Raw genomic sequence first — 13,746 nt, forward strand, 5'->3', positions numbered from 1 at the left:
GGTATGCTGCACTTCACATCAGCACATATGTGAATGTTTCCCTTGTGAAACCTGTCCTTCAAGTAGTCCCACAACCAGAAACCACAGCGATTGGGCTCAGGTGATAGTTCCGACCAAGCATTTGAAAACGATCGAATGATAATTCGCTCGTTTCCAAATGTTTTCCGGCGAAGCAGATGACGTTCACGGGCGATTTGCGGTGGAGCCCCATCTTGCATGAAAACTGTTGATTTCAATGCGTGTCTCACCTGCAGCGCGGGTATGACATATTGGCGAAGCATATCGCAGTAACGCTGGCCAGTCACACTGCACGTCTTTGGTCCTGAAGCGCCAACTTATTCAAAAAAGAAAAGAATGGGCCAACGATGAACGTAGCCGTGAAGCCAAACCATACGGTGACACGTTCACCACACAGAGGAGCTTCATGCACAGTGACTGGAGGCGAAGATCCCCAGACTTGGCAATTCTGTGAGTTCACCTCATCCATTAGAGAAAAATGAGATTCGTCTGGCAATAGTATGGCCCAACTTCAATCCTTTTGAGAAAGTGGAGAGCGAGGTCGACACGTAGTTGTGCGTTCTGTGGTGCAAGCTGCTGTACGATGTGGGTCCTGTACGGATACCATTTGAAAATGGTTCAAAACACCTTATGGACAGTTGACCACTGGATGTTCAACTTTCATGACACAGCACGCGCACTGTCTGACGATCGGGAATTGCGCGCAGCGTTGTCTGCCACAGCAACAGCGATTTCATAAACCACCTGTGATGTAACCGGTCGTCGGCCTCTTCCCGTGGCGACACCCAGTTCTCCAGTTGACTCGAACCTCTTCATCATGCTCCGCACAGCAGGTGGAGAAAATCACCGTTTCGTAATCCTTTCAGCCGGCTATATTCTCGAAGTGCAGCTGCAGCATTACTGCTGTTATGAAAATGGACCTTCAACAATAATGCCCCGGTCCTTTCATCCAAGCTCATGTTGATACATCAACAAGAGCGCTGCAACTGGTCAGGTGTGTGAGACTATGAATCATGATAAGTGATCACGGAACCTGGTGGCTGTAGTTGAAACTGGACGGTGATGCTGTGACGCATGGCCTATATTCTGGGCATTAATGCTACCAAGTTTGGTATTCGTACGGTAACTAGTTTCCGTATTACAACGTGTTAAATGGGAAAGTTTAATTATAACCAACCAGTGTTATACAGGGTATTCGGAAATTCCCGTTACAATCTTCTGGGTCTTGAACAGGGAACTGAGTACACAATGAACGTATGTCCGGAATGCGCCGTTTTCATTCGACGGCAGTTTCAGTTCAGATGATTAAATCATCCATTTCTACTTGATAAATTGGATTACACATGAGCAGTACTATTATTAGGTAATAATTCGAAAGAAAAGCTAACGAAACATGCATTTATGACTTAAGCACATTTGTTTGTGTTAACACTTATACATTATGTGTTTACATTATTCCAAAACCAAAAAGTACCCAGAATACTATATATATAGGACAGTAAGTACTGATGCATTACAACAGTGGCTCGATGTAGCGACCACCAACTTTGTCACAGACATTGTACCTACAAAGCATGTTCTGGTACACACTGTAAAAAAAAATGGTTCAAATGGCTCTGAGCACTATGGGACTCAACATCTTAGGTCATAAGTCCCCTAGAACTTAGAACTGCTTAAACCTAACTAACCTAAGGACATCACACACACCCATGCCCGAGGCAGGATTCGAACCTGCGACCGGGTACACACTCTCCATCCTACCTGTTGCCTCTTCAGTTTGTAGTCCAGCGGCCGCCCAGCCATTCTCCCTCGGTCTCGCATCAAGGCAGACGTTAAGCGACATCAGCTGACCGTCTGACGTAGTCCACGTCACCCTGTCTGCCCTACTGCATACCAGGACAGGCAACTCTGAGGCTTTTCTCTTTCCCTCTGCTGACGTGGACGCGTTGCACATCGGAAATGAAACCGTCCTATAATGGAAACGGTACGTTTCCGGTCGTGGGTTCCTATTTAAAATATTATGTTCTCTACAAATTCTAAAAGTTCGAAAGGGGAATTTTTGAATATCCTGTATCATATGTGTAAGCGTGGGAATGTCAGCTTTTACAATCTTTTTAAATCCCTATATTCTTATATTTCATTCTTGTACCAATTCTTAATTCATATACTTTATTCTCATGTTTATTCTTCATCAAGATTTGGTACATTCCTTGGATTATGAATTAAGATATACTATAGGAATTTAACCGAAAACAATTTCAAATAAATTTCTCATTTATTTTTTAATTCATTCACCTGACATACAATTCGTACTCGAACAAGCACAATGTTATTTCTGTATACATTGGAAAACACTGGTGTAGTAAACTTCTACGGAAATGGGTAGATAAATGGATAACAAATATAAAAATTAAAGCGATTATTGGGTTTAGAACATGGGACGCAGAAGCACACAGCTGTGACCAACCACTGTGCCGCCGCTTCCGCTAGATTACTCGCTCGCTAAAGGCACATAACGTTCCTCGAAAACGTTGACCGTCGTTTTCTTAGAAAGTGCTGAGTATCTACGGATAAGCGGAGACACGTTTACTTTGGCTCCCCTCCTACTGAGCAAAGTTGCTGAGAAATGAGGTTATGGTACTTGCCGTGTTCCCCTCCGTAGCTTACTCAGGTGAATAAAATATATTGGTTAGAAGAGTGGACCAGCATAAGGGAGAACTGGTGTTAAAATCCCCTTCCGACCATAAAGTATTATGTTTGTCTGTTCTTCCTGAATACATTAAGGTGAGGACTTACATTTAAGAAGAATAATGCAGATATGTTTCTCAATTGCTGTTTTATTTGAACAAGAGACACCTTACCTGAATGTATGGTTTCGCAGCGATATGTACTGATAAAATTCTGTTGAGCTACCAGACGCGTAAAGTGGTTTAAAGTCTACGAACTTTCAGCCGAGTTCTCCTCGGCCATTGTCAAGTGGTGACCGTCTCTTGGTTACTGCTACCGTCCTCATACAGGATAAACATTAATAAAACCCATAAACTACAGGGATGGACACTTGACTGGGAATGGAGGAAAAAAGGTCCTACGATCATGTGTCTGGCAATGCATCATTGCCGCTGTGGATGGTGCTGACGAATGATAGTTCCTCTGACCATGTGACGTGTGTTCCTTGGTAGTTGCATATTGTGTGATTAACGCAGCGTACTGTCAGCAGCAGAACGATCTGGTATTCATCTAGGGAACAAACAGATATGGCGTTTGTGTACGGCCAAGCAGATGGAAACGGTCGAGAGGCAGCACTCTTATTGTGGTGTCACCGCCAGACACCACACTTGCTAGGTGGTAGCTTTAAATCGGCCGCGGTCCATTAGTACATGTCGGACCCGCGTGTCGCCACTGTCAGTAATTGCAGACCGAGCGCCACCACACGGCAGGTCTAGAGAGACGTACTAGCACTCGTCCCCAGTTGTACGACGACTTTGCTAGCGACTACACTGACGAAGCCTTTCTCTCATTTGCCGAGAGACAGAATAGCCTTCAGCTAAGTCCATGGCTACGACCTAGCAAGGCGCCATTAACCATATCTGAGAGTCTCACTTGTATTATCAAGAGCGATGTACCACAAGGATGAATTAAAGTTAAGCAAACAGAAGCTCCGTACTTTTCTTTATAGCATTCATTAAGTATCCTGTTTCAGACCTCACGCCAGCCGGCGTGTGTGTACGCGTGCATTTCGGCTACTCCCGAGTGGCGTGGCTGTCTTGCAACGCCACAACACTTATACTGAAACAAATACTCTCACAGACACCAACCACAGCGCATATCTCAAGCCCTTTTTGGCCGTTTGGGTGATCATGGATCCTTTCAGGAAGACGAACGTTCAGGGAGGCGGTGGACTGTGCGTGCATCAAATCTGGTGGACCGGGTGGTAGATGACGACGATTGATGATTTTTCGGCTTGCGGGGCGCTCAACAGCGCCCGTACAAATTCCCAATCTTTTCAATTTCAAGTCATGTAGTTTTCTCGAATGATGATGAAATGATTACGACAACACAAACGCTCAGTGCCCGAGCGGAAAAAAATCTCCGAGCCGGCCAGGAACCGAACCCGGGACCCCGTTATACAGAGGCAGCAACGCTAGCCACTAGACCACGAGCTGCGGACCGTGTCGGGCAGGATACTGAGACAAATCCTAGTACAAGCACCGGACAAGTGGAGTGTGTCAAAGTACGATTGTGTGCATCCGCCACAGCCGCTACTGTCCCTGTCACCTGCAATCCCGTGGGGGCCACCTAGAACATCTGTTGTGAAGTGAATGCGTAGTAGCTCTGTACTGTGTTCCGAGACGATCTGTTGTTGCACGCACACCGTCCATTTTTCGCGGTTCTTCTCCTTCGGTGTTTTGGAAAGGATGACTTACGAAATCTGGAGGTTGTAGCCGTTTTCCTTGAATACTTTCCGTAAGTGGCTTAGGTTTTCAGCGTCTGAGATGACTTCAGGTCGATGGGCCAAGGTCTTCAGAACAGAACGTTTCTGCGACGGATGGTGAAAGCTGTCAGCGTAGCCGGCCGGTATGGCCGAGCGGTTCTAAGCGCGTCAGTCTGGAACCGCGTTACCGCTACGGTCGCAGGTTCGAATCCTGCCTCGGGCATGGACGTGTGTGATGTCCTTAGGTTAGGTTTAAGTAGTTCTACGTTCTAGGGGACTGATGACCTCAGATGTTAAGTCCCATAGTGCTCAGAGCCATTTGAACCATTTTTGAGCTGTCAGCGTGCAGACATAGGTCCACGTGTATGGGATTCTGGTAAACGCTGTGGCTGAGGCGTCCATTTCCTTTACGGCGGACGAGGACCAACACTATTGATTTCTATCTCCATCGTGAAATTGATGTTGTCATAGATATTACTGATGTGGCCCGAGGATTCTCCCAGATTTTTACATCCATGAGACCAGACAAAGAAAGTGCCGTCGACGTAACGATAAAAGCAACTAGGCTTTGCAGGAGGCGTTGGGTTGTAGTCCCTAAGGAAACACCGAAATAATCAGTTGTAGTTGCCACACACTTCTTTATTACCAACACATTGCTCATAATATATTCACAGTAATCATAATTACAACAAAGCTTGTGTTATAGAACACAAAAATCTTTTAAGATATCTTCCACATATCGATATCTTTCAATCACTTGCATTAATTTAAACGATGTCCATGGACCCATAATTGATTCAATATGACTGACAAATAAATCACATCTACTTCATCACTTACATGGAAACGGTTTTATCTATCTTTTCATCACATCCAAGTTCGGAGTTCAACAGGCAGTAATGTTTTAAGACTTCTTTGGCCAACTTTTCATAATTTAAAGGCAATATTCAGAAAAGCATCCTTCGTAAAATATGACTGACAACTAGTTCAGATAAAGTTCTGAACCGCCTATCTGGGACGACGGTGCAATCTACGCCTTAGATTACTCGAAGAGAGGCAAAATCGCTACTCGTCGGACAACATTAGATCCTCCAATCACTTGTTGTCCAATTTCTGTGTTACGTAATACTCATACCCACATCCTATACATTACAAACTTTGCATAACCTCTCGTTTTACGCCGTATTACATCTCTGCGAGTGGTTCACTTCCCATTATAAACACACACGTTGAACAGTCCGCATTTATACACCAACAAATTGGGGAACTTCATGCAGTGCAGAGGGTGACCCCCAACCCCCTCCCCCACACCCCCACACGGCACTGACGGCGCGGTACTTGTTTACCCCGTCTATCTGTGGGGGCGGAAAACGTGTGCGGAGTGACACTTGTATGGAGAGATATTTGCACGGAGTCTGAGACTCTTCAGGTTGCAACAGCCGGGTGGAGACGCCCTAAGCATTTGTTCCATCAGCGATGTAGCACAGTGTGGTGTGGTGTACGACTCGTGTTACCAGGAATTAATTTTAATGTACTATGAAACGTCAAACAGAACTGTTTCAGGCTGTAGTGTTGGCAGAAGAGCCAACACTGTGGGGCAAGAGGAGGCCGAAATGCACGCGTCAACTCACGCAGGTGCTTAAGTCTGAAACAGGATACGTAATGAATGCTACAAAGAAAAGTACGTAGCTTCTGGAATACTTAACTTTAATCCATCATTTGTATACAGCATTCTGGATGATACAAGTGAGATTCTCTCTTTAAATGGTTAATGGCGCCTTGCTAGGTCGTAGCCATGGAAAATTCAGATTCCTGATACTGCTAGGTTTGCATCACTTGACATCACAAACTTCTACACAAACATACCGGTCAAAGAAACAATAGAAATAATTAAAAACAATTTGCTTAAACATAAAAATTTGGCATTACCAGAAATATATGAATTCATTAATCTATTAACACTAGTACTCTCACGCAACTACTTTTATTTTAATAACAAAATATACCAGCAGAAAGAGTGCCTGGCTATGGGTAGCTGCCTTGCCAGTTAGCTTGCAGATATTTTCATCAATAACTTAGAATGTAAATTATTTAAAGAAAACCCCCAGATAGTAAACAAGATAATTTATTACACAAGGTATGTTGATGATATAATAATCTCAGCCTTCAGGAATTGTGAAATGAACCCTGTCTTCCAGGAACGTGTGCCAGAAAGAGCGCATCTTTGCCACGAGATGGGGAAATTCACTGTCGTCTATTGTGCTGAATGAGGCCTAAGCGCTGTAGTGTGCGAGTGGGACAGACGAGAACCTACGTCACAGAGAAACCCTGTAGACGCTCTTTGTGGCCAAGGAGACGTAGCAGTGTTAAACATGGCAGACGTAAGATCAGCAATAAAAGGAATCATTCTGCAGTAATTCAAGGAATGAAGCCAGAGTAATTTTAATCTACCATCCTTCATAAATTTTCATGGTTATCCCAATAAATCTTGAATATTGATCATATCTATAATAGTTTAGGATTTACTGTTAGAGTGAAATTAACAGTTTTGTAACAAAGGCTTGAATCCTAAAATCTGAACGCTTTGGTCGATCTTAACGAACTACATTTCATATAGAAGCGCATCATTAAAATGACAAATGTTGTAAAAATCGACAGTGTAATTTTATTTGTTTAAAAGATACAGTAAATTTAAATTATCAGTATTTTCAGTTAAGCATAAGATCATCATTTCCTCCACACAAAACACATTGAACTATGATAGCGTAACATCTTATTGAAACATTAGGTAATAGAATATTTGTTGTTCTTTATTTATTTATCAGAAAGCACATTGGTGCAACGCTACTGGCCGTGACATTGAAAGTTAAGAAGGAAATTGTATTGGTTTTATGTAAAAGAATTTAACACTTATTATGTAATGGATATTATTGTTGCTTCATTTAGAACTTGAAACTTGTCAACCTTTGATTATTGTAATATTTTGAAATGTCAAATAATGTAGAATAAGCTGTAGCCAATCAGATGGACGGCTTCAGGAAAAGGAACTGCCCTAGTCAGTTGAGCGAGGATGTTCAGCGATCGGGAAACGCGGCCGGGGACGGGCAGATGGACAGTGCGGGTGGGAATTCGAAAGCGGACGATCGGTCTTTAGGTAGCTAGGAAGTGAAGCGACTTAGAAAATTTCGCGTTGTATGGTATCGCGGGCCATCCAGGGTCGCCGAGCGGTTCTAGGCCCTACAGTCTGGAACCGCGCAACCGCTACGGTCGCAGGTTCGAATCCTGCCTCGGTCATGGATGTGTGTGATGTCCTTAGGTTAGGTAAGTTTAAGTAGTTCTAAGTTCTAGGGGACTGATGAACTCAGATGTTAAGTCCAATAGTGCTCAGAGCCATTTGTCCCATTTTTTACATTTCTTTAATAGTTGTGAAATTACATTTGTAATTCTCACCGTTAACAGCATTCTGTTATCTAGGTCCCAAGTATGTGGCAGGTTACACAATTTGCGTGGGGGCTCTGAGCTACGAATTTTGCAACAGTTGTGTGCACCGAGTTTTAGCAGTGGTTAGGAGTGATAAAAAAAATAACGCGGAAGAAGAGGTGACATCGACAACACTTGGTTCCAGAAAGCAGCGGCATCTTGAACGGCGATATCGCGCAGCGGTGGTTGCAGTACCACAGCAGAGGCTACGAGATTTTCAGCGTCGGCTCCAACTGCAACATCGGCAGCAATACCATGGCGGAACGATATAGCACGACAAAGCTAAGTACCTGCGCTGATAGTGGGATTATGTATGATTCTGTAGTTCAATCGTCAATACTAGACGTCGCTAATATTAAGCAGGCGGCCGGTTTGTGTGGGTCCAAAAAAACGAGCGAGCCGCATAGCCCAAATTCGGGGCGGGAGAGCGTGACCGGCGGTGAATTTAGTAAGGCAAATAGTCAGAAATCAAGCAAGGGAGATGAATTTGGTGGAGACATGGTGTCGCAATTAATGCAAATGATAAGAGGATTGGGATTCAAAATTGATTCTGTTGAAACCGATATGGGTGACGTAAATTTAAAAATTGATTCGGTTCGATACGAAATAGCTTCGGCTGTGAAAGACAAAGTAGGTAAAATTACTAGTGGAATCGAGGAATTGAAAGATGGAAAATTAAAAACCATTCGGGATAAAGTGGGAAAAATTTCTGATGAAGTTGAGACACTTGACTCTAAGGTAGATCAAGCGGAGAAAAATTTCAGTGATAAGATGGAGAAGTTGTAGGCAAATCTGGGACGCAACGTAAGAAGCTGTATTAGTAGGCAAGATGCTCTAATGGCTGAGACGACAGAGGCTATTAGCAACTTATCCGTGCGAATAAGTAAAGGGGAAAAAGAAGTAGATAAAATAAAGGCACAAGTAGGATCTGGCATTAAAATTAAAAATGGTGAAGTTAAAAAGCAAATCAATGAAATAAAAAACGAATTTAATTCTTTAGCTGCACATCAAACACCTACAGTGATCAGTGTTCCGTGGGTGAACTCGGAATTGGTCAAATGTTTTGGAGAAATATCACTCAGTAAATTTTCTAGCAGCATGCAGGGATGGTTTTATAAGGGGAATGAATGTCCGACGACGCGAAGATAAAATTCGTGAAAAGACATTTGGAAGGAGAGCCGCAATCATGGGCAAATATACAAAGTGATACGTTCACTACCGACGAAATATTTGAAAGCAGTTTCCTGAACAAGTTCTGGAGTGAAGTGAAGCAAACACGACTCCAAAATGAGTTTCTGAACGAGCCAACATTTAAATATTGGAACGGGTCGATGCTAGAATTTTGTAAACGTGAACTTACGAGAAAATGCACGTGTAACGTCCACTGGGAGTGCTTACTGAAATTACGACGTTGAAAAGGCAGTTACCGGAAAATTTGCAGTGGGATTTAGTGCACAGTTCTAGCAACTCAATAGAAGAATTTTTGGACTTTGTACGAACATTAGAACGGGCGTTGAAATTTAAACCGCAAAGTAAGCAGGCAAATAGTTTTCAGAGTGGAAATCATAACTACAGTCCGAGTAACTGCTGTGAAAGACATCCGGGAAGTTATCAACGGAACGCAAACGGCAGTTTTAATAAGGGAAACGATAACAGGAACACATCCAATGATAAATTTCAGAGGGGTATTAGGAACGGATGCTTTCGTGACACGGACTGACACCAGGAACGTAGATTTGAGGGACCGGCACCTGGCGAAATGAACCAACGTGATTGGAGATCGGGACTCTGTTTCGCCGCAACTCGCGTCTAGAGATGACAAAATAAACCAGCGATGAATAGCACGCGAGTAAACGGAAGTGTGATAGGTGTCAATAAATCGGCAGAAAGGCGTCAGAATTTTGAAATGAAATTAGTAAGAGATGAGAATCAAATAGGTAAATTTTCAAATCAGATCGTACGTAAAATGCGTAATCCTAAGATAATGAAAGATAACGAAAAAGGCGATGACGAGGATTTAGGGCTAAGTGACTTGTTTTATGAATGTGTGAGGAAAGAGTGTGTGAATGTTAATACAATGAAAAATTCTACGTGCCAAAAGGAGGCTGAGGTGGAGCTGAATTTGGTGGAATTAGATGGTATAGAAAATTATAAAGAGGTGCTAACCAGCGGTAACGATTACAGTGATGAAGGTGATGATCTTTCAGGTGATATTGTGACGGTGAAAGTTGTTAAGGAGGTTAATAAGGATTGCATAGCATTAGTCTCGTCAGCTGCTAATGAATTTGTGTGTGTATCGGCGGATATTGTGAACTATTTTTACAAGAAGGTAGTAATGATGTTTTATATGCTGAAGTTAAAAAGTTGTATCTGCTGGTATTGATACTTCAGAGAAGGCAGTGCATGTCTTTCTTCTAATGTCAGTGAACCCGAAAGTCTGGATGAATCTGTGGATCTTAAAGGTTTGTTTGACAACGAATGTGAATCTGAATTTGATGTGTGATCTGAAATTAATGTGGTGCAGGAGCGTGTAGGAGAGTAAAATGTATTATGCTCAGGTTTAAATCAAAGCTCAGCGGAATTTAATGGTGCTGTTGATTCTGAAATTGCACGACGCTGTAGCTACAATGTGATGTAATGGCAGAGGGTGGTGAAACTACGAACGATTCTTATATTGGTGATTGCCGACGGAGGTAAATGAGGTTTTATGTGGCGAGTTGTATGATATATCAGCGGCTGTTGGAAGTGCTGTTTGTGAAGGTGTTTGTAATGACGTGGAAGTAAAAAGTAATGCTTTATTTCATGATAATGATGTTGTAGCTACTAATGTTGATAATTTTAATGGAGAATAAGTGAGTTTGATTCTAATATAGAAAATTATATTTGGACAAAATTTTGTCTTAAGGAGGAATGTGATTTTGCTGTAACTGATTGGCGGTGGTACGGTAGAACATTACGATCGTTACTGCCTCATTTATGGAATCGAGAGAAGTTTAAGATAGTGAGATGTTTGGAAGGGAGAAAAATGAAATTGGTGTGAAAGAAGCATTTAATGAATTACTTTGGAACGAGTACGAAATTGAGGGATGTTTCGAACAGGATCTTTGTATGCTAGAGATGGAAAAAAAGGGAAAAGTAGTTTAAGAAATAAGTGTATCTGTGGGGTAATTTGAAATGTTTTATTTCAGGATTTATTGTAGCTCGTTTGTTGTTTCGTCGCATAAGGATTTTTTGGCACAAGGTCTGTGCAATTATAAACAGATTATTTGGTGAACGGTCTCAAGTCAAAAATCAGTGCACAGTACGGGTATAAATTAGGTTTTTGGGGTCATATAAGGGATTTATTTATGTGTGTGTATGTGTTAGGCTTAAGTTTTTGGATGGTTTTATGTTTGTTGTAATTTCCAAATTATAAGTTTTGGTCACGAATATTTGGGTGCATTGTGTTCGGAGAAACTTGGAAAATGAAAATTAATAATGCTTACCTAGGAAGACAGATGTATGTTTATTCTACTTATGTGAGAATATTTTGGGGAATAATTTATTATTGTATGGAGTATCGATATGTGTACGCAGCTTCACTGCGCGGAATTAAAAGAGGGGTGAGATTTGTTCATATTTGTTATTAGTTTTGAGTCTAAGGGAGTTATTTAAATTAAAAGAAAATATTAATTTACCGACGAAGTCGATTGGAAATCTGTCACGAGATGCATGTCTCCAGTGGGACTTGAATAACGTGTCGGAATCACTGAAGAATTTACAAGTATCTTGCAAACGCTATCAATCAATAGTTTACTGTGTAGTTTAGATCTGTTTTTGCGATTCCACTGGGGGAAGTGTTCACTGCAGATCCTGGGTGGTTTCAGAAAGTGTTTGTTTTCTGTTATCTACACCCGATTCGTATTTCAACAGATTTATTACCGCAAAACGATGGCGATGGAATGCAGAGCCATACAGAATTTCGGCGTGGTACACGAATCCGAATCTGTGGAGCGCCGCTAGAGACTTCGTTGTGACGAAAGGTTCTGTAAAAGTGATCGCAGTGGCGTTGATATTTCTGTGGTATTTCAATAGACAGTCGATAGATGTATAGTTTTATATGGTATTTAAATATAATGCCACAATTCATAATTTATGTTAGATATAAGTTTTTTCTTAAATTTAAAGCATGCTGCATCAACACCACAACAGATAATTACACTATTGATGTGGCTCTTAGGATATTTACATTTTTGTATCATGAATTTGTGTCTTGTAAATTTGGGTGCTACTTCATAACACACATGGCACAATAACGTGTTATGAAGTGGAGGCGTGTAAATTAATGTCCATTTTGCTCTCATTTAACTATATGGTCGACTGAGTCAGCCTCCAGGAATTGTGAAATGAAGCCTGTCTTCCAGGACCATGTACCACAAAGAGCGCAGCTTTGCCACGAGATGGGGAAACTCACAGCCGTCTGTTGTGCTGGATGAGGCCTAAGCGCTGAATTGTGCGAGTGAGACAGACGAGAACCTACGCCATAGGGAAACCCCGTACAAACCCTTTGTGGCCAGGGAGACTTAGCAGTGTTAAATACGGCAGACCTAAGATCGGCCATAAAGGGAAACATTCATGAAAACTATTTAATTCTGTACTAAATCAGGAAATAAAGCCAGAGTAATTTTAATCCACCGTCCCTCATAAATTTTCGTGGTTATCCCAAAAAATCTTGAATATTGATCATATCTAGAATAGTTTATGATTTACTGTTAAAGTGAAATTAACCAGATTTGTAACAAATACTTGAATGCTAAAATCTGAACGCATTGGTCGATGTTAACGATCGACATTTCATATAGAAGCGCATCATTAAAATGACAAATGTTGTAAATATCAACTCTGCAATTTTATTTGTTTAAAATTATCAGTATTTTCAGTTTAACATCAGATCATCATTTCCTCCACACAAAACACATTGAACGATGACATCATAACACCTTATTGAATCATAGAATATTGAATCATAGAATATTTGTTGTGAAGTTTAGTACATAATAGTTACTTTGTTCTTTTTTTTATTTATCATAAAGCACGTTGGTGGAAGGGTACTGGCTGTGACATTGAAAGTTAAGAAGGAAATTGGATTGGTTTTATGTAAGAGACCTTAACATTTATTATGTAATGGATATTATTACTTTATTTTGAACATGAAAGTGGTCAAGCTTTGATTATTTAAATATGCTAAAATGTAAAATAATGTATAATAAGCTGTAGCCAATCAGAGTTCAGTTGAGCGAGGCTGCTCGGCACGCGGGGAAACGTGGCCGGGGACGGGCAGATGGACAGTGCGGTTGGAGACGCGAAAGCAGACAGTCGGTCTTTAGGTAGCTAGGAAGTAAAACGACTTAGAAAATTTCGCGTTGTGTGGTATTGCAGGACTTAGTCACTGAGTGGTGAGCAGCCATGCGCCTGCTGTGAACTCTAACTTATCATGTAGTGAGCGAGGTGGAGTATTGCACTTGTAATTCGCGATCAGATTGTGAATGATTGGACTGTGTCAAATGGATATGCGCTCGATTGTAATAGTAATTCTAAATACGACCACTCTCGCTATTAACATTATTCTAACCAAATCGCAACTGTTGCCTACATCATTTATGGGTAGTAAATTTAGCTCCCAATATTGTTATGCAATATTAACGTTGTATGTTTCATACAATTTCGCAAACTTGCAATCAACCAGACAATTTAACCAAAGGGTCACAAGTGTCTAATTTATGGCGTGTAATGTGACACGTGCTTTTCAACCCCTAGACGAGTTTGAGCCAAGACAT

This window comes from Schistocerca cancellata, chromosome 9, assembly GCF_023864275.1.
Source record: "Schistocerca cancellata isolate TAMUIC-IGC-003103 chromosome 9, iqSchCanc2.1, whole genome shotgun sequence".
NCBI classification, from domain to species: domain Eukaryota; kingdom Metazoa; phylum Arthropoda; class Insecta; order Orthoptera; family Acrididae; genus Schistocerca; species Schistocerca cancellata.